The following is a 20,615-nucleotide window of genomic DNA, read 5'->3' as shown; positions in this document are numbered from 1 at the left end:
AATTGGTGAAGATCTTCCTGCAATGACCTATCTTGTTTCAGTTCAAGCAAAAGGACAATGGCTTTCTCCCCTCACTTCATCCATAAAACAACACTCTTCTCCCTCCCTCCATATGATCTCCACTCTGCTCTACAGAGTAAATTTCTGTAAACACTTCCCCCTGAATGAAGTGCTCCTGGTGTGCTACTATTCCCAGAATAAAAGTCACTCCTTCACAGAGTATTTCAGGCTACTCACTCACTGCTGGAGCTCAATTTACCTTCGAGCCTTATTCTTCCCTTCCTACATTCATATGCCAAAGGGAACAATTATTTCTTCTCCACACATGCATTCCCTACCCACACATACCATGTATCTATGTGCTTTTGCAATATTGTTCATTCTGTCGAAAATACCATTTTTTAAATCTCTATTTCTAGAGCCTACCTTTTCTTCAAGATCTAGCGAGAACACTTCTCAATACATGAAGCCTTTCCTGATATTTAGGCTCACACTAACCCATCTACTCACCTGTAAGCTGGGTGTTCTGTCCCTCCTCTGGAATCTGTTATGTATGTACATGTTTTATCTTTCTGGGCTGGTTCTCTGTTTGCACCACCCACACTCCACCCAGGGGCATTCTCTGCCTTTCTATATACCCTGTTCCATGCTCATGGATGCTGATCCTCGAAGACTTGGTCCATTGCTTCCCTTATCTGTCAGTTTCCATTTGATTTCAGCCCATGAGAGGCACAACCAGGCAGATCAAGGTTGGAGATGATGGCCCTTCTCTCTCCCTTCCTGTTCTTGCACTGCATCTCTGCACGAGCTACCTTCCTCCTAGAATGCAGCTTCTGCCAAAAGACCGTTCTTCTACTCCTCAGCTCTCATCAGGCTCCAGTTACACTCTTTTCTCCCCTTGCTCCTTCAGCCACAGAGCTAGTAATGGATTACAATTGTTACTACTGTCTGGGTGCCTTAGTAGCCCTTGTTTATTCCTGTAACATATGCACACCTCCATATGTAGTCCTTTAATTAAAGACTTTTCATATGTACCACCCAGATTGAGCTGTATTTTCTACTGAGACCCTGACTGATAAACTTCTTACCAGATATTCATCTTGAAGGTATTGTTTGCATGGCACAGGAAAGGGCTAGGGAGTGAGGCATTTTTCAGGTCAAGTCCAGTTCTGCCTCTAGTTGTGGCATATTAGACCCTTGCCCTTTGCTCCAGCTTCATATGTGAAATGTTTTCTTTGAGCATCAAATGAAATCATACATGGGAAAGCACTTTTTATGTCTTTATTCAGGACTCAGTGTTATTTAATTCATCTTTTAATCCTCCCCATTATATAGTAAATGCTTAACAAATGAACTCTTTCATATAGATTTGTTGGATGAACAGATTGTCCTCCATTTTCTCAGAGTCAGCTATCCAGATGTGTAAGAAGTAGAGGAACTGTACATGTAGGCTTCAGTTCTAGAAGACCAACATGCAACACTACAATCAGCAGAGGCTGAAATATGGGACTTTCTAACTAAGATCTATTTTGTTCAAATATGCTACAGTAATACTGATTTTTAACCTAATCGTTCTAATGATTACCAAGAAGTGTTGCAGAGTTACATTTTGAACTCAAAATAAATAGTGGAGGAAGTGATAGGAAGGAAAAGACATCTGAATATTGACTTGGGACTTGGGATGAAGTAACATGGCTGTGGAGAAGACTTAGCCTTCACCAAAACCTTGAAAATAGCTGGATTCACCAGGGATACTCTGTTGCTTTCTTCAGATACCTCTTTCTACATATCACACTTTTGGAATCATCATCATTTCTAGCTGCTTTTACCTGAAGAAATTACACACACCTTTATTCATGAGTATGCAGAGCAAATTTTGGAGAGCCAGTGCTAGACTTGCATTGTGTTTTAAATGGGCATTTGAAAACCACTGTGAACATATGAGGGCATCAGTTGTCTGTAGAAAATTTTTATCAAATGTGGGGTGTAGTGGATTGAATGGTAGCCCCCAAAGTAATATGTTCATGTCTTAATACCCAGGCACTGTACATGTTATCTTGTTTGGAAAAGTGATATTTGCAGATATTGTTATGTCCAATATCTTGAGATGAGCTCATCCTGGATTACCTGTGTGGGTTCTAAATTCAACGACAGTGTCTTTATCAAAGACAGAAGGCAAGAACAAACACATGGAGAGCGGGAGGCACATAGTCAAAGACTGGAAGCCAAAGAATGCCAACAGCCACCAACAGCTGGAAGAGGCAGGAAGGTTTCTCTCCAGAGCTGTCAGAGGAAATGAGGCCTTGGCTTCTGACCCCTTGATTTTGAATTTGTGGTCTCCACAACTGTGAGACAGTATTTCTGTTTTTTGAACCACCAAGTTTGTGGTAGTTTGTTTGCAACTGTAGGGAACTAATAAGCTGGGTAAACTATACTTGTATTTGCAAAAATTCCAGAGGAAAATCCACTATAGGTCAATGTCCTAAGTTAACGTCTGGTGTATTGGAACAATTTAGACCAAAAAAAGTGACAATGTGACTTCCTCAAGAGCTCCAGAAACTCAAGGGTTACTGACTCCCTCACACAGGAAATATATGTCAATCCAATTCTCTCAGAGCAGAATATTAAAGTAGTGCAAAGGATGCAGGGAACAGAGAGTATACCTAGCCACACTGCCAGAGGTGTATAGAGAAATTACAGTTCTGTTATTTGGTGAAGGTGGATTTATAACCACCTATTTGAACATGTTTAATTGTAAAATAAATAGCTTTCTGACCTAAACAGCCTTGTTAAAAGAGATGAAATGCTGAGGAATGTCTGAGATAAGGGGCCAAAATAAAGCAGTCCTTAAGGCATCTGTAGAAGAAAGCCTCAGAAAACTCAGGGAAGCTCTGTTCAAGGACAGAAAGTGTTAAAATAGTGCCAAGTAAGGGATGGAGCCAAGTGGACTTGGCAAATTATTGTTTGTGTGAAAAAAAATCTCAAACAGATTTCATGTGAATGTCTTTATGAAGGTGCTTAGCAGTTTGGAATCTCAGCAGTTTCTGTGCACTATTTCTTACTTCCACTGGAAAGCTAGGAAACTGTCCATCATTTATACCTCCTCCCTCTCCCTCTCACAATCCAAAGATAATGCCCAAGAGAATTTATTCCATTTCCCCTACAATAATTTAGCTTTATAGAACCTCAAATATTTCTTTGATTGTATAGCAATGGTATCTGACAAATCATCTGCATCAGTCTAAGCCTCTTCTATTAAGACTTCTTAGTGTTGACCAATTCATGTAGAGAAGACTTTACCTTTTTTTTTCTCTCCTTCTCTTCAAAATTTCTAGTCTTCTGAATTCATGATCACAACATTATTTTTGTTGTATTCTTACTGTTAAGCACCCTGAACAAAAGTATAAACTTCTAATGTGTATTAGGAATGAGGTCAGTAGATCTGATTCCCAACTTGTAGGAGACTGGATCAGGTAAGGTCTGAGAGATGAAGACTGTTTATACGTATGTATAGTGGTCACTCATAAGTGGATCCAAATGAAAGCTAATGTGAACTCTCCCTCAAAGAATGGAAGATTGACAGCCAGAAAACCCATTTTAGGCATTTGATCTGAAAGCTGAAAGCATAACAAGGGTTCATGGGCCAAATGAGAGTCTGGGAAGGCTGGGAGCTAGAAGCAAGTTGGGAATGAAGCACATAAGTCTCATTTTTATCTGCATCTAGCCACGTGGTAATAATGGTAGGCCAGGTCAACTTAAAAGAGCAAAGTCAGGGCAAACAGAAGCAAATTCTATCCTTTCTGTGTCTGAGCCTGACCCAATGAGAAATAATGCTCCTTTTTTAACTCACCAGAGCACCTGAAATAGCAAAGATTGATTAAATAACACTAATTGACTTTTGAACATTAAACAATAAATAATGCCTCATCTGGACTTCAATATAATTAAACTCATTTTAATTCTTTGATAACACTGAGGAACACAATTTTTGTTGAGTTAGATCTGACACTTGTTTTTGACTAACTTTTGGGATCTGAATCCAAATATGACCCCAGTTTTTCTATATCACGTCAACTATTTTTGGTTTGTTTACATTTTTATTGAGTGTTCTATATTTACTTATTTTTTTTAATTTTATTTTTTGGTTTTTCAATTATAGTTGTCCCGTTTTCCCCCCAGTGTTTCCCCCCCAGACCACCCCTTCTCCAACAATCATGTCCATGAGTCATTTCTACACGTTCCTTGACTAAACCCTTCCAACTTTCTTATTTCCCTTCTCTCCCTCCCACTTGCCCCTATTGACTGTTATTCTGCTTCTTGTCCTATTTAGTTCGTTTATTTATGTTGTTCCTTAGTTTCCTGTATTAGGTGATATCATATGGTATTTTTCTTTCTTTGCCTGGCTTATTTCACTAAGCATAATTCTCTCTAGTTCCATCCATGTTGTCGCAAATGGCAGGAGTTTCTTCTTTCTCTCTGCTGCATAGTATTCCATTGTGTAAATGTACCACAGTTTTTTGATCCACTCATCTACAGATGGGCACTTAGGCTGTTTCCAGCACTTAGCTATTGTACACAATGCTGCTATGGACATAGGGGTGCATAAGTTCTTTTGAATTAGGGTTTTAGGATTTTTCAGGTATAATCCTAGCAGTGGAATCACTGGTTCAAAAGGCAGTTCCACTTTTAGTTTTTTGAGGTAATTCCATACTGTTTTCCACAGTGGTTGCACCAGTCTGCATTCCCACCAACAGTGCAGTAGTTTTCCCATTTTCCACATCCTTGCCAGCACTTGTTGTTTGTTGATTTGCTGATGATGGCCATTCTGACTGGTGTGAAGTGGTATCTCATTGTGGTTTTTACTTGCATCTCTCTGATGGCTAGTGATGTTGAGCATTTTTTCATGTGTCTATGGACCTTCCGTATGTCCTCTTTGGAGAAGTATTTGTTCAGGTCCTTGACCTAATTTTTAATTGGGTTGTCTGTTTTCTTGATGTTGAGTCGTGTAAACTCTTTATATATTTTGGAGATCAGTCCCCTGTCTGAGATATCATTGGCAAATATGTTTTCCCATATGGTTGGTTTCCTTTTCATCTTGCTGATGTTTTCTTTTGCTGAGCAGAAACTCTTTAGTTTGATGTAATCCCATTTGTTTATTTTTTCCTTTATTTCTCTAGCCTTAGGAGATGTATCCATGAAAATATTGTTACATGGGCTATCTGAAATTTTCCTGCCTATGTTTTCTTCCAGGACTTTTACGGTGTCATGGCTTACATTTAAGTCTTTGATCCATCTTGAGTTTATTCTCGTGTGTGGTGTAAGTTGGTGGTCTAATTTCATTTTTTTTGCATGTCCCTGTCCAGTTCTCCCAGCACCATTTATTAAAGAGGCTCATCTCACTCCATTTTATGTTCCTTCCTTCTTTATAAAATATTAGTTCACTGTATATTCCTGGATTTATTTCTGGACTCTCTATTCTGTTCCATTGATCTATATGTCTGTTCTTATGCCAGTACCAGATTGTTTTGATTACAGTGGCTTTGTAGTATTGTTTGATGTCTGGTATCGTGATTCCTCCTGCTGTGTTTTTCTGTTTCAAGATTGCTTTTGCTATTCGGGGTCTTTTTGGTTCCATATGAAATTTTGCAGTATTTGTTCTAGGTCTGTGAAGTATGTCATTGATATTTTAATAGGGATTGCATTGAATTTGTAAATTGCTTTGGGTAGTATGGCCACTATAATGTTGTTGATTTTTCCCATCCAAGAACATAATAGTTGCTTTCATTTATTTGTATCTTCCTTAATTTCTTTCTTCAATGTTATGTAATTTTCAGAGTACAGGTCTTTTATCTCTTTGGTTAAGTTTACTCCTAGGGACTTTATTTTTCTTGTTGATATAGTAAAAGACATTTCTTTCTTGTCTCTGTCTCTGATATTTTATTGTTGGTGTACAGAAATGCCTTAGATTTCTGTATATTTATTTTGTATCCTGCTATTTTGCAAGTTCACTTATTATATCGAGTACTCTGTTAGTGGAGTTTATAGGGTTTTCTATATATATACTATCATGTCAACTGCATATAATGATAGCTTGACTTCTTCTTTCCCAATTTAGATGCCTTTTATTTCTTTTTCTTGTTTGATTGCTGTGGCTAGGACTTCCACCACTGTGTTGGATAGGAGTGGAGAGAGTGGACATCCTTGTCTTGTTCCTGATTTCAAGGGGAATGCTTTCAGTTTTTGTCCATTGAGTATGATGTTGGCTTCAGGCTTCTCATATATAGCCTTAATTATGTTAAGGTATGCTCCCACTATTCCCATTTTGCTGTGTGTTTTCATCATAAATGGGTGTTGTACTTTATCAAATGCTTTTTCTGCATCTATTGATATGATCATGTGATTTTTGTCTTTCATTTTGTTTAGGTGATGTATTATATTTATTGATATGTGAATATTAAACTATCCTTGCATCCCTGGAATGAATGCCACTTGATCGTGGTGTATGATCTTTTTGATGTATTGCTGGATCCGGTTTGCCAATATTTTGTTGAGGATTTTAGTATCTATGTTCATCAGTGATATTGGCCTGTAGTTTTCTTTCTTTGTTGTTTCTTGACCTGGTTTTGGAATTAGGATAATACTGGCTTCATAGAAATAGTTTGGGAGTTTTCCCTCTTCTTGGATTTTTTGGAATAGTTTGAGAAGTGTAGGAGTTAGTTCTTCCATAAATATTTTGTAAAATTTGCCTATGAAGCCATCCGGTGTAGGGCTTTTGTGTGCCAGGAGATTTTTGATTACTGTTTCAATTTCCTTCTTTGTTATTGGTCTGTTGAGACCTTCTACTTCTTCTTCATTCAGTTTTGGAAGGTTATATGGTTCTAGAAATTTGCCCATTTCTTTTAGGTTGTCAAATTTCATGCCATACAGTTGTTTGTAGTAATTTCTTACAATCCTTTGTATTTCTGTGGTATCAGTCGTGATTTCTCCTTTTTTGGTTCTGATTTTGTTTATTTTGACTTCTCTCTATTTTTCTTGATGAGCCTGGCTAAAAGCTTGTCGATTTTGTTTATTTTTTCAAAGAACCAGCTTCTATTTTCATTGATATCATGAATTGTTTGTTTGGTCTCTATGTCATTTAATTCCGCTCTGATCTTGATGATTTCCTTCCTTCTTATTGTCCTAGGTTTTGTTTATTGTTGTTGTTCTAGTTCTTGTAGATTTAGGGTTAGATTTTTTATTTGATATTCTTCTACCCTTTTCAGATATGCCTGTATTGCTATAAACTTCCCTCTTAGGACTGCTTTTGCTGTGTCCCATAGGTTTTGGGCTGTTGTGTGTTCATTATCATTAGTTTCCAAAAATTTCTTGATTTCTTCTTTGATGTCATTGTTAACCCATTCATTATTTAATTGCATGTTATTCATTCTCCATGAGGTTGGGTGTCTTTGATTTTTTTCTTTGAGGTTGATTTCTATTTTCAAGGCATCGTGGTCTGAAAAGATGCTTGATATGATTTCAATTTTCTTGAATTTGTTGAGGCTTGTTTTTTGTCCTATCATGTGGTCTATCTTTGAAAATGTCCCATGTGCATTTGAAAAGAATGTATATTTTGTTTCTTTGGGGTGTAAAGTTCTATATATATCAGTTAAGTCCATGTGGTTTAGTGTGTTGTTTAGTGCCTGTATATCCTTGGTGTTTCTTTGCTTCGAAGATCTGTCTATTGTTGATAATGAAGTGTTAAAGTCCCCTACTATGAGTGTGTTGCTGTTAATATCCTTCTTGTGGTTCTAGTATTTGCTTTATGTATTCGGGTGCTCCTATATTGGGTGCATTTATGTTTATCAGTGTTATATCTTCTTGATGGATTGTTCCCTTAAGTATTATGAAATGTCCTTCTTTGTCTCTATTTATTGTTCTTGCTTTGAAATCTGTTTTGTCTGATATGAGGACTGCTACCCCATCTTTTTTTTCATGTCCATTTGCTTGGAATACTTTTTATATCCCTTTACTTTCAGTCTGTGTAAATCTTTTGTTTTGAGGTGTGTTTCTTGTAGACAGCAAATATGTGGGTCCTGTTTTCTTATCCATTCCGTTACCTTATGCCTTTTAATTGGAGCATTTAATCCATTTACATTTAAGGTTATTATTGACGTGTATTTATTCATTTCCCTTTGTACCTGTGTTCCTCACCTCTTTTTTTCTTCTTTTTCTTAAAACAGTCCCTTTAGCATCTCTTGCAATACTGGTTTTGTGGAGGTGTATTCTTTTAGTCATCCTTTGTTTGGGAAACTCCTTATTTCACCTTCCAATATGAAAGAGAGCCTTGCTGGGTAGAGTATTCTTGGTTGTAGGCCTTTGTTTTTCATTGCTTGAAATATTTTTGACCATTCCCTTCTGGCTTGTAGTGTTTCTGTTGAGAAATCAGTTGGTAGCCTATCGGAGCTCCCTTGTATATTATTTGCTGTTTTTCTCTTGCTGCTTTTAGGATCCTCTCTTTGTCTCTGAATGTTGCCATTTTAATTATGATGTGCCTTGGAGTGGGTTTTTTTGGGTTCTTCTTCATTGGGACTCTCTGTGCTTCCTGCAATTGCATAAATTTTTCTCTCATCAGGTTGGTAACATTTTCTGTCGTTATTTCTCTATCAGCTTTTCTATTCCTCGTTCTTCTTCTTTTTCTTTTATTCTGGTGATTCAGAAAAAAATTATTTCTCCTCTTGCAATCCTGTAATTCCCTTACAATTTCTTCATACTTTGTCAATTTTTTTCATTTTGTTGTATTGTCTGAGAATTTTTTCCTACATTGTCCTTTAACTCACTGATCTGATCCTCTGCTTTGTTTAGCCTGTTTTTGATTGATTCTACTGTGTTTTCAAGTCAGAGATTGTATTCTTCATTTCTTCCTGGTTCTTGTTAATAGTGTCTATGTCCATTTTTATGCTGGTGTAGTTTTCCATAAGTTCCCTGTAATTTTCTTGGAGCTGTTGGTAACTTCCTTGGAGGTTTTCATAGTTGTTTTTGAGGTTGTCAAGTATATTGAGCTTCTTCACCATCATTGTTTTGAATTCCATGTCTGACATTTGGGCTATGTCTAGTCCATCTACCTCTCTTTCTGGGGATTCCTCTTTTCTTTTCATCAAGAGGTTTTTTCTGCATCTTACCATGTTGGATTCTTCTTGTTTGTTTTTGTTTTTTGGTTTGCCTGCTTTCAGTTCCCACCTTTGTGGTATGAGATTCTTTAGAGGAGATTGGGGTTTTCAGTGGTGCAGTCTCTTTGATCTCCTGAGTCTGATGTTCTTGGGTTACCCTTTATGTTGTTTGTTTATGCTGTCTGGTTATATTTCCGATGCTCTTTGTTGGGATTTCCCTCTGGCTAGTTGATTGAGAGTCAACCTGTCCACTTTGTCTTGAGTTCTTTTGTGGAGATGCTGTTAAAAACATAAACACACAGCCTAGGCAGAACACCCACACCCTCAAAAATATCCCCCCACCCTCTATCTTACTATCTTCAGCAAATGAGCCAGTATTAATATAAATGTAGAGAGGATAGGGCTTTTATACTATAGGAGGAATAAATAAGCATTGTTTTTAAAGAGATAAAATATGATTTTTGAGAGGGGATGATTGATTAGTAATAGTAGTAAGTAGTGTTGAGACTATGCAAAACAGTAGGTAATATTTACATTGTATGTTAATAATAATAAAAGAAAAAGAGGGAAGAAAGCAGAATATAATAAGAAAATGAAATTGTATAGTATTAGATTTTTATAGTAGTTATAGTCTATTTATTTAGTGTGAAACGAAGGCTAAAGAAAACAAACAAATATGCAAACATTAAAGAGGAAGGATGAGTTGGAGAGATGGTATGAAACAAATTAAAGAGATAGTTTTTAAAAATTATTTTTTAAATAAAAGTAAAAATAAAAATTAAAAATAAGAAATTTAAAAAGTAAAATAAAATACAAATAAAAAAACTAAAATAGAAATAAAAATTTAAAAAAAAATATATATATATACAAAAGGAAAGTTTTTACTCAGTTCAGCCTTTGTGTGTTGTCTTCTTTTTCTGGATGTACAGCTGGTCTAATGAGGCAGGCCAGAGGTTCCTGATCTTTGCAGCAGCGGTGTGTGCCTGTGTGCAGTCTTGGTCGTGTGCCTGGGTTATTCCTGCGCGCCCATGGTGGCCAGTGTGTTCGTTTGGCATCTGTTAGGAGCCGGCCGGGATGCTTGTGCATGCGCACACATGCGCGTGCAAAGTGGCCTGAGTGCTAGCCTCAGGCCTGCTGCACCACGCACCAGGAGTCAGTCTCTTGCCCCTTGGGGCAGTGGCCCTGGACACTTGTGCACGGTGGAAGTGAGCGTCTGTGAGTCACCACCTCCTGCTGTTCCGGTGCTGCAGGCGCCCCGCCATTCCTGCACCCTCCTGGGTGGGCACGAGCAGAGCCAGCGCAAGTGGGCTGTGCTCCGGCCTGGCACCCACTGGGGCTGGCCAGGTGTTTCTGTGCATGGTCTTCTGCGTGCCCAGTGGGCCCTCCCTGCGCGCATTGGGGCATTGATCTTATGTCTGTTGGGGTGTGTCCAAGGGGCACCCAGACACGCGGCTGGGGACCTGGTTACGCGCCTGGGCTAGTGTGTGATGGCACCTCCTTGTGCGTATCTGCACTACCCAAGGGGAGGGTTGGGGAGTGGGCGAGCACACTTCTGCGCCTGCGCTCCTCAAGAATGTCCTATCACCCCTGACCTTTCTTCCCCTCTCTGCAGTACATAAGAGAAAAATATTTAAAAAATCACATTCTCACATGCACAGCAGTACCCTGTTTCTTCTCTTTCAGCACCAGATGCCACCTGGTCCTCTCCTGGCTCTGCCAGCAGGCAGAGATCTGCTCTCTTCCTGATTCCTTTCTAGGGAAGCCTGTGGTCACTAAAAAGTCTTTGTGTACTTCCAACCACAGCTCAGGGAGCCACTCCAGTCAGAAATCTCATCTTGTCCCTTTTTCTTCCGCTATCCTCACCAAACAGATCACTCCTAGATGGTTTTCTCTAATCCAGCATTGCCAAGGCTCGACTCCTGCCAGTGTTCAGCTGCTCACGAAGAAGTTATGTCTACAATTAGTCCAAACTACAAACAGATTTTAGGAGCCAGAAAGCCACCTTCTCCCACCTCACATCAACTTTTTAAGGTACAGGATATCCTCCCTTTGTTACAAAAATCATACAAAATGTACATACGGAGGAAAAAAAAACCCTGAATATACTGTTTATTTAGTTATTTTATTCGTATAAAGGCTATATATTGGTACTGTAAGTCAAATTGTGTACAGGTAGTAAACTTCTGCTACCAAACATACATATTAAGGTATTTTATCTTTTCAAATGATAGGCTAGGAAATGCCAAAATGAGATACTTGAAACAGTCTCCTTCAGTTGGCAAAGCGTTAACAAATTGCTTCATGAGACCCAGTTTTATGTATAGAGGTAGGAATATAATGTTCTTTCTGTCAACAAGTGGCTCATGTAGAATGTTTGGATCACCAGGTTGGAGATCAGGTCTTGGAGGCCAATTTGACTCCATCCAATGCTTCTCACGAGCTCTGCTGTCCCATCTACACAGAAAACAGGGTTACTTGGTGTACCTGCACTGCTGATCAAGAAGGAAGCAGACCATTTGAAGGACAACACAGATGATTCAATTGTGCTTGTGATATTGCAACAGATCAATGACTCTCTTTATGTTTTCATATTCTTCATGAAAACAAACTGAATGGCCAATTGGGGCTGCACCAAATAAATTGCCATGGTGGAGGAGGACACACTTCAAGCTTCACTTGGACCTACTGATGAACAGTCACCATTCAGTTGCATTATAGATTGGAATTCCTAATTCCTCCATTAAACAATGTACATTATGGCAATACACAAAGCCACCATCACTTTGAAAGTACTGCAGAAATGCACTTTCTCTTGATCAAAAGTAGGATGCCTTCGCTTTTTCAAGCAAGTTTTTCTTATGCAGTTTTGATGCTAGGAGTTCTGAAGCCTTTTTGGATAGTCCCAAATCTCATGCCAAATCATTCAATACATGTTAATAAACTCCCTTATGAACTGAGTCATCTTCAATTTCAAAATCTTCATCGTTGCTGTCACTTAGTTCTTCACCATACTCCTATTTTTCAAAAGAGGGTAGTTCAATGAAAACTGGCACTGGGATTTCAGCTGAATGAGGCACTGGGCATAGAGCTGATGGTAGACTAGGATACTCTATTTGACATTTATTTTTATTCTATCCTGATATTTTCACTCTATAAAAGTAACAGTCACGTGAGTGATCTCTGGGCTCTCGCCAAACCATAGGTATACCAAATGGCAATTTATCATGTCCATAAACTCTCGACACACTGCTTTCACACCTTTTGAGGTGTCCAAGACATCTTGATCACCAAGTTTTACTTTAAAATATGCAAAATAGGCTTGCCTGACAAGTGTGCTGATGTTTGCCCTTTGATGGGGAATGATGAAACTGCCACAGATATAAAAAGATGAATCAGGGTTGTTTAGGCACCTACGATGAGAAATAGCAAAGGAAGACATGATCTGAAGGAAAGGAAGTAAGTACATGTGTAAATAAAAACAATAAATTCTGCTTACTCCTTGCATACAGACAAGAACTTAGACTACACTTTGGAATATGATTCACTATATAGAGTGGCACACAACCTCTCACCACACTGTCTCATGTGTAACTGAAGAGCCTAGACAAGTATGAACCTGTCTCTGGTTTTCAAGGTCATCCCCCACCTCTCCCCACTCGAGAGAGGTTTGCTCCCAGCCAATAGGAGAGCACTAGTGCTTCCCTCAATCCAGGCTTGATCCAGTCCAGAGTGGTCGAATTAAGATAAACTTTACAGACTTCCAGCCAAGATGGAGGCGTAGACAGACATGCTGTATCTTCCTCCACAACTAAGAAGGAATACAACTACCTCAAAATCAGAAATAACCAGAAGTTCCAGAAAATCAAACTGCATGGAAGTCCAACAAACAAAGATATAAAGAAGAAATACTCATCCAGACAGGTAGGAGGGGCAGAGCTGGGGTGGAGAGGATGCGGTGTGGTGGTGGCAGCAGTGGCGGCAGCAGCAGGCCAGCAGAAAGCACAGTTACATGTTTTAAAAATCAGGAGGGACACCTGCGGAGCTTTCCCAGCTCTTCACCAAATCCTGCAGCTCATAGTCCCAGCAATAGAAAAAATCAAGCCTCATTGCTTCTGATTATGCAAACCAGTGGGGGTTGGGGCTGAGGAAGAAACTGCCTGTCTCTCAGAAGAGTCTACTTGTTTAAAGGGCTCCCATGGTTCTAGAATGTCTGCAGACCCATCCACTCTGGAAATGAGAGCCAGGGTAACAGCTAGAGAGGCACCAGTCCCATATGAATGTGAGAGAAGTGCCTGGAAAAGGGGCAAGTGCTGGGTAAGCGGCATTGTTCCCTCTCAGATCCCTCCCCCACATACAGCACCAAAACATGGTGAAACAGGTCGCCCTGCACTGACGAATTCCTAAGGATCCACCCCTTACAACATAAGAGGAGCAACAGCTCTTTCTAAGACACAGAGGCAAACAAACACAGGAGCCTGTCAAAATGAGGAGACAGAGAAGTATGGCCCAAAAGAGGGAACAGATCAAGGTTCCATTGGGAGAACTAAGTGACGAGGAGATAGCCAACCTAACAGATGCAGAATTCAAAACACTGATGATAAAGAGGCTCACAGGCTTGACAGATATGCTTCAGTATGGCAAATGCATAAGAGAAGAAGTGATGGCTATACTAAGTGAAACGAAGGAAAATCCACACAAAATCAATGGTGAAAGGAAGGAAACCAGGGTTCAGATCAATGATTTGGAACATAAGGAAAGTAAAAAACAGTCGATCAGTAAAGAATGAGGAAACAAGACTTGAGCAAATGAAGAAAGGCTTAGGAACCTCTGGGACAACTTTAAACGTGCCAACATTCGACTCATAAGGGTGCCAGAAGGAGAAGAGGAAGAGCAAGAAATTGAAGACTTATGCAAAAAAAATAATGGAGAAAAACTTCCCAAATTTTGTGAAGGAAATAGACATACAAGTCCAGGAAGCACGGAGAGTCCTGGGCAAGCTGGACCTAGAGGAGACCACACCAAGACACATCAAGATTAAAAAGCCAAAGGTGAAAGATAAAGAGAGAATCATAAAAGCAGCAAGAGAGAGGTGGAGAGTTGCCTACAAAGGGGTGCCTATAAGACTATCAGCTGATTTCTCAGAAGACACTTTGCAGGCAAGAAGGGACTGGCAAGCAGTATTCAAAGTGATAAAAAGCAAGGACCTACAATCAAGATTACTCTATCCAGCAAAGCTATCATTTAGAATGGAAGGGCAGATGAAGTGCTTCTGAGACAAGGTAAAGCTAAAAGAGTTAATCGTCACCAAGCCATTATTATATGAAATGTCAAAGGGACTTACTTAAGAAAAAGATAAAAACTATGAACACTAAAATGACAACAAACTCACAACTATCAACAACTGATTCTAAAAAATAAAAACAAAAACCAAGTAAGCAAATCAGAAGAAGAACAGAATCGTAGGTATGGGGATTGCTTAGAGGGTTATCGGCTGGGTGGCGGAAGGGGAAGATATGGGGAAATAGTACAGGGATTAAGAAGCATAATCGATTGGTACAAAATAGACAGGGAAAGTTAAGAATAATATAGAAAAGGGTGAAGCCAAAGAACTTACATGTGCTACCCATGGACATGAACTAAGGGGGATGAGATTGTTGGAGGGAAGGGGGGTACTGGGCAGAGGGGAGCAAGGGGAAAAAAATCAAAACTGTAACAACATAATAAAAAAATATACTTAAAAAAAGATAAGCTTTAGAGAAAAAACATGACTTGATAGAAGAAAACTAAGTGGTTTTGAAATCAGCATGCCTACTTAAGTCTAAAACAGCTGAAAAATACAACTCAACAGGAATTATGTTAAATACTGTTCCCCTGTGAATTGATAATCTGTATTATAAAATTCAGTTAAGGACAGAAGTTTTGTTTCCAAATTCATCAGGACTAGGTACATCACATCTTTACTTTCTATGCTCGTCTTTGTGTCTATTGATTGTTATTATCACAAAATGCCCTTTAAGAGGTATTTTATTTTATTTTTTAAAATATATCCCCTTTGAATTCTTATATGTCTAAGTAATGGTCAGTGAATCTTAGCTGGTTTTTAAAAAGAAGAAATCAGATAAAATGCTTTACTATTGGTGTTGTTACCTTTCCCATACATTCTGGCCATAATTTTGTGAGTCCCTTTGAAATGTGACCACCACTGATATATGAGGAAAAAAATATCAAGAAACATTTTATCTATCTAGCCTAATTCCCACAAGTTTCCCTGGAGACACTGAGCATGCCTACATCCAGCTGGGGTCATATAATCTGAATTGCTGGTGGGGCCAGGAATTAATAGATCAAGCAGCAAAGAGGAGGCAGCTAAGCAAAACGATGATGACATATAGTAGAGAGAAGGCCACAGCTGGAGTGTTATGAAGCACTGTACTGTTACTGTTGGAAGCTGTTGTGCAGATGGCAGCTAATAATGCAGAGCCAGAGATGGATCAGGTTTACTTCTGCACCCTGAATTGTACCATAAGCACAAACAAAAGAAAAAAACAAAATCTCATTCTAAGGTGTTGGTGGGTGGGCAACATTTTTAATCACAGAACTACCTTAGCAAAAGAAATTTAATGAAAAAGCAACATTCTGGAGTTTAATTATACCTGGTAGTATTTCACAAAAAGCCACATATAGCAACAAGCTCCCAGATGCTTCTCTAGGTTTTGTATTCCAGGGGTTCCAATGTCCTTCATTTGAGTTATGTTCCAAGTCTCAAGAAATATGTTTAATAAGCAGAGCAATCACATGGGAGGAGAGGGTCTCATAACACCTATTAAAATATTGGTAGAGATAGTGGTTCCTTTGTCTATAATGTAGACCATGTAGTATTCCAACATTCTTTTTTTAAAAAAAGCAATAAATACCTAGTATGCATCAGGCCCTGGGCTACGCATTGGGGGGTGTAATGATGATTAAGACCTGGTCTCCATCTTTAGGAACTTGTAGTCTAAAGTGGGAGAAAAACAGAACAAGATAGTATAAAGGGGTGTTACCTACTTTCAGAGGAGGTACAGCATGTATATTAAGAAAGCGGACACTGAAGCTACATTCTGCATCCTGGCTCTGTCACTTCTTACTTAAGGTGAATTGCTTAACCTTTTGGATCTACATTTCCTCATCTACGAAGTGAGTATAGTAATACTATCTCATAAGCTGATGAAGATGATTGATGAGTTAATATATGTAAATACACAGAACATGGCCTGGCACATAGTGAGCATGTGTTAGTTTCATTAGACAAATGGGTGTTATGGAAATATATAGGGGGAGCAGAGTATTTGTAATGTGGGAGTCAGAGAGAGCTTCCCCCCAGAAACTGACATCTCAGTTGAAAACCAAGGGAAGTGGGGGTTGGTGAGTGGGTAGGTGGGGCATTTGGAACCTGGGAAAAGAGGGGGACAGCATGTGCATATACTGAAGCAGGAGTGATGTTGGCACACATCCCCTCAAATAATTTAATATTCTCATGTTGTCTGAATCATTTGGCAAGAAAAACAGGTTCAGAAGTTTGCTGCCTTCACCAGAAGACAAATTATTGTTTCTCCAACACTTTTTCTGTGAAATCATTCCTTATAAATTTGGTTAGCTGCTTTCTCTGTTGTGTTTCCATATGCCTTAATGATTCTAGTCACATGATACTGTAATTTGTTTACTTGTCTGACTTCCCAACAAGGCTTTCAGATCTAGCATGACTAGAACTGTTTGTTTTCATTTTCTTGTTTATTTTTATATACATCCTTGTATTCCCATCATCTAGAATAAGATGTGGTTTATAATAGGTGCTCAGGGGAAATGTATCAAACAAGTAATGTAGTTTTGTGACAGAAGATGGGCTCACTTTGAGATTCCACTTTTTCTCTTCTCACAGTCCTTTACCAGAGACCAATCTTAATTTATCCATTTCTAAATGTTCTAGTTCTATCTTTTTCAGATAGGATAGTTAATCTCTTCATTATTTCAAGTGAAAAAGTGTGGGTATAATATTTCCCTTCTAAATTAAGTATTACCTGTTAACATTATAAAAAAAATCAACACAACATATTTAATATCAACAAATCTCAAAATGCTAGGAAGCATGACATTCATGAGGAAACTCACTGTGTGGCAATAATGCAAAAATAAACTTCATCTTGAAGTCTTCTTACTAACTTTGGCATCAAATTTGGAATCCTTCCCTCAGTATTCCTTAGGTTGTATCAGTTAGTTCCCATTCATGCATTTTCCAAGGGCCTATGAAAGAAGCTCATGCACAGTTCACTCATGGGCATTCTTCTTGGTCCTTTTCTTCTCTTCCTCTTCTTGAGGTTGGGAGTTTCAGCATGCCTAGCACTGTTAGCCAACAGATACTTCTCTTCTCACTCAGAACCGCTCAGCACTTTTGAACAGTTCTCTGAGAGACCATATGAAGTCCATGGACATCCCAAATTCATAATTGCAAAGTCCTTTTCCATATCATAAATAACATGTTTTGTGAAATGGGACTTATTGCACTGCAACCATGATGGGGAAAGACCCTGTAGGATCTTTGAATGGGAGGGTTGGAGTTATGGAAGTTTGGCTGTCATTGCACATGTGCAGGAAGCCTCAGACCTGCCTAGGCCATGGTTCTGAAGGATGCTTTGAACTCAGTAGAATATACAAGAGTTATTGATTCATTTATTGAGTGTGTAGTCTGTCAGGCACTAAGATTACAGCACATGTAAGAGAGACAGTGTTCCTGTCTTCATGGGAAGAGATAGACAATAAAGTCATATGGAGAGAAACAAGATAATTTCAAATAATTACAACTTCTCTGAAGTCCTAATTCAGGGAAATAATATAGAGAATTATGAAACTAGGAAGGCACTGTAGCTGGCATGGTTAGGGAAAGCCTCTCTGTGAATGTGACTTTTCAGTTGAGATGAAATATTGAGAAGGATCCAGCTATATGAAGACCTGGACAGGAGAATTACATTCCAGGCAGAAGTTAGTGACAGAATAGGGTCCAGCTGTATGGTTTCCTATTCTAGCGAGATTCACTAGTTGCACCAAAAAAAAAATAAAAAAGAAAAAGAAAAAAGGAAAGAGAAGGGAAGAAAGAAAGAAAGAAGAAATAAAAGAAAGAAAAAGGAAATAAAAGGAAGAAAAAAAGAAAAGAAATGGGCCATTTCCAGATTCCCCCAGAGAGCCTCCTTGTGCGACAGTTCAGGGAGCAGCATACACATTGCATTGTAGTGCTTCTTTTAATGGAGGTGTCAGAGAAATGGTCTGAACAGGAATGGCCACCCTTTTAGGGAGCAGAAAAGAAGGTTTTTGTGCCTGGAACAGAGCAAGGAAGAGGAAGAGCAGTTTGGTTGCTATTGTTAGGGCATAACAATATAATAAAAATAGCTAACATTACTAAGGCTGATTACTTTTAATGTGTTATTTTATTTGTCACAATAGCTCTATAAAATAAATGCTACCACATCCTTTTGTAGATGAAGAAAATGAAGCTTAACAGAGTTAAGTAAATGGCCCACACAACTACCAAATGGTGGACACCCTTAAGCATTATGTTTTACTCTGCTTTTGAGACCCAAAACACCACTCTTTAACATCCAAAGCCTGGATAGGCAAGTGAAAATCATGAGGATCTGGTTGTTTTCATTTTTCCTATGGCTCCTTCTTGAAGAGAGTGAGCAAGCTCTGATATTTCCAGAGTGTCTTTTCCTTGCCAGTGGAAGGAAGGTAATAGTCTCCAGAGAGCTACAGTAAGTAATAGAGTTTAAGTATCGAAAAATAGTAAGACTGTGAAGAAGCTATGGAAAGAGTTGTAGGGACAGTGAGTCCTGAGCTGACCGTTTTCATTTTAAGTTTAATTTATAATTATATAAATTAACTCATTTATTTCTTACACTTGCTCTGTGGCATGGGACAATTGAATCCATTTTGTTGATGAGGCCTCAGAGGCTCTGGGGGGAATTACATACTTTGCCCAAAGCCTCACATCCTGTTAGTTGCTACACTGAATGGCTTTTCAATGTCATACTTCTCTTTTCTACCACTAAAACACTTGAAACTATGCCTGTCTCAGAATAGCCCAATTATTACCAAACTACCAATATCCCCACTTTAATGTATCTGTTATTATAAATTGCCTGCTTCTGTTAAAAAAAATTCATATTACAGAAGAATTATACACTTTATCCAAAAATTGAAATAATGAAGATGTGTTGAAAAGCAAAACGCCATGGTCTGATTTTTAAAGGACTCTGATTTTGCAGGTGATTGATTTGATCATTTTTATTTATATTTTTGTTTTTTTATTTTTCTATTATCGTTGTCCCATTTTTTCCCCATTGCTCCCCCCCACCCAGCCCACCCCTTCTCCCACAATCATATCCCTCCCCATTGTCCATGTCCATGAGTCATTTATACATGTTACTTGATAAACCCTTCCCTTACTTATCCCCCTTCTCTCCCTCTCCCCTCCCCCCTATTGAGTGTTATTCTGCTTCTTGTTCTATTTAGTTCATTTGTTTATATTGTTCTTTAGTTTCCTGTATTAGGTGATATTGATCATTTGTTTTATGTCTTGTTATTTATTCCCAGTGATTATCTGAAAACCTAATCCACTTTTAGCCACTCCTTTCCACCTGCCCTCCACCACTATCAGCAGACCACTCAACTCCCTGCTGATACAGTGACTAGTTACGGATTCTCATTCGCCCCTACCTTTAAGGTGCCTGAAAACTGAAGACTACATGGGTGTTCTATACACTGTGTGTATGTTTCCTTGCCACATAAAAAAACAAACTGAGTGGCTCATATGATAAAACTTTACCCAAGGAGCATCAAACATATCTAAGCAAGGGGAATTTGCTCAAAATTTTATGAATTAGCTGGAAAGTTTTGATATTTTAGAACTGGAAGACATCTCATAGATAATCTAATCCAAACTATTTTACCAATGAGAAAACAGAGACTCCAAGTAATGCAAAGGAAGAAAAACATACTTTGGCATCAGACAGATAACACTTTGAATCCTGGCTCTGCTTGCAACTAGCTGGCTGTGTAACCTTATCAATTTCCAAAATTTAGAGGATTATTACACTGTAATCCACTGCCACCACTGTTTCTACCCTAAACCACTATAATCCCTTGACTGGTTTCTGAATAGCCTCCTGATTTTTGCTCCTTATAATTTGTTCTCCACTGAGCACCTGAAGTAGACTTTCATAAAACATAAATCAGATCATGTACACTTCAAGTCCTTCAAAGACTTTTCATTGCTTTCAGAACAAAATTCTACAAAGCCTCACATGAGCTGATCCTGCCTCATGTGGCTTCACATCTCTTCTTGGCTTCCTTCCAGCCATATGGGCACTGTTTTCTTCCAGGAACATACAAAGCTTGCTATGGCTTGAGGACTTTTGCATCAGTTGTTCCTGTGTCTGG

This window comes from Furipterus horrens, unplaced genomic scaffold, assembly GCF_987537825.1.
Source record: "Furipterus horrens unplaced genomic scaffold, mFurHor1.1.pri manual_scaffold_2, whole genome shotgun sequence".
Lineage (NCBI taxonomy): Eukaryota > Metazoa > Chordata > Mammalia > Chiroptera > Furipteridae > Furipterus > Furipterus horrens.
The sequence above is the reverse complement of the archived record's forward strand: the minus strand, read 5'-3'. Positions refer to the sequence as shown.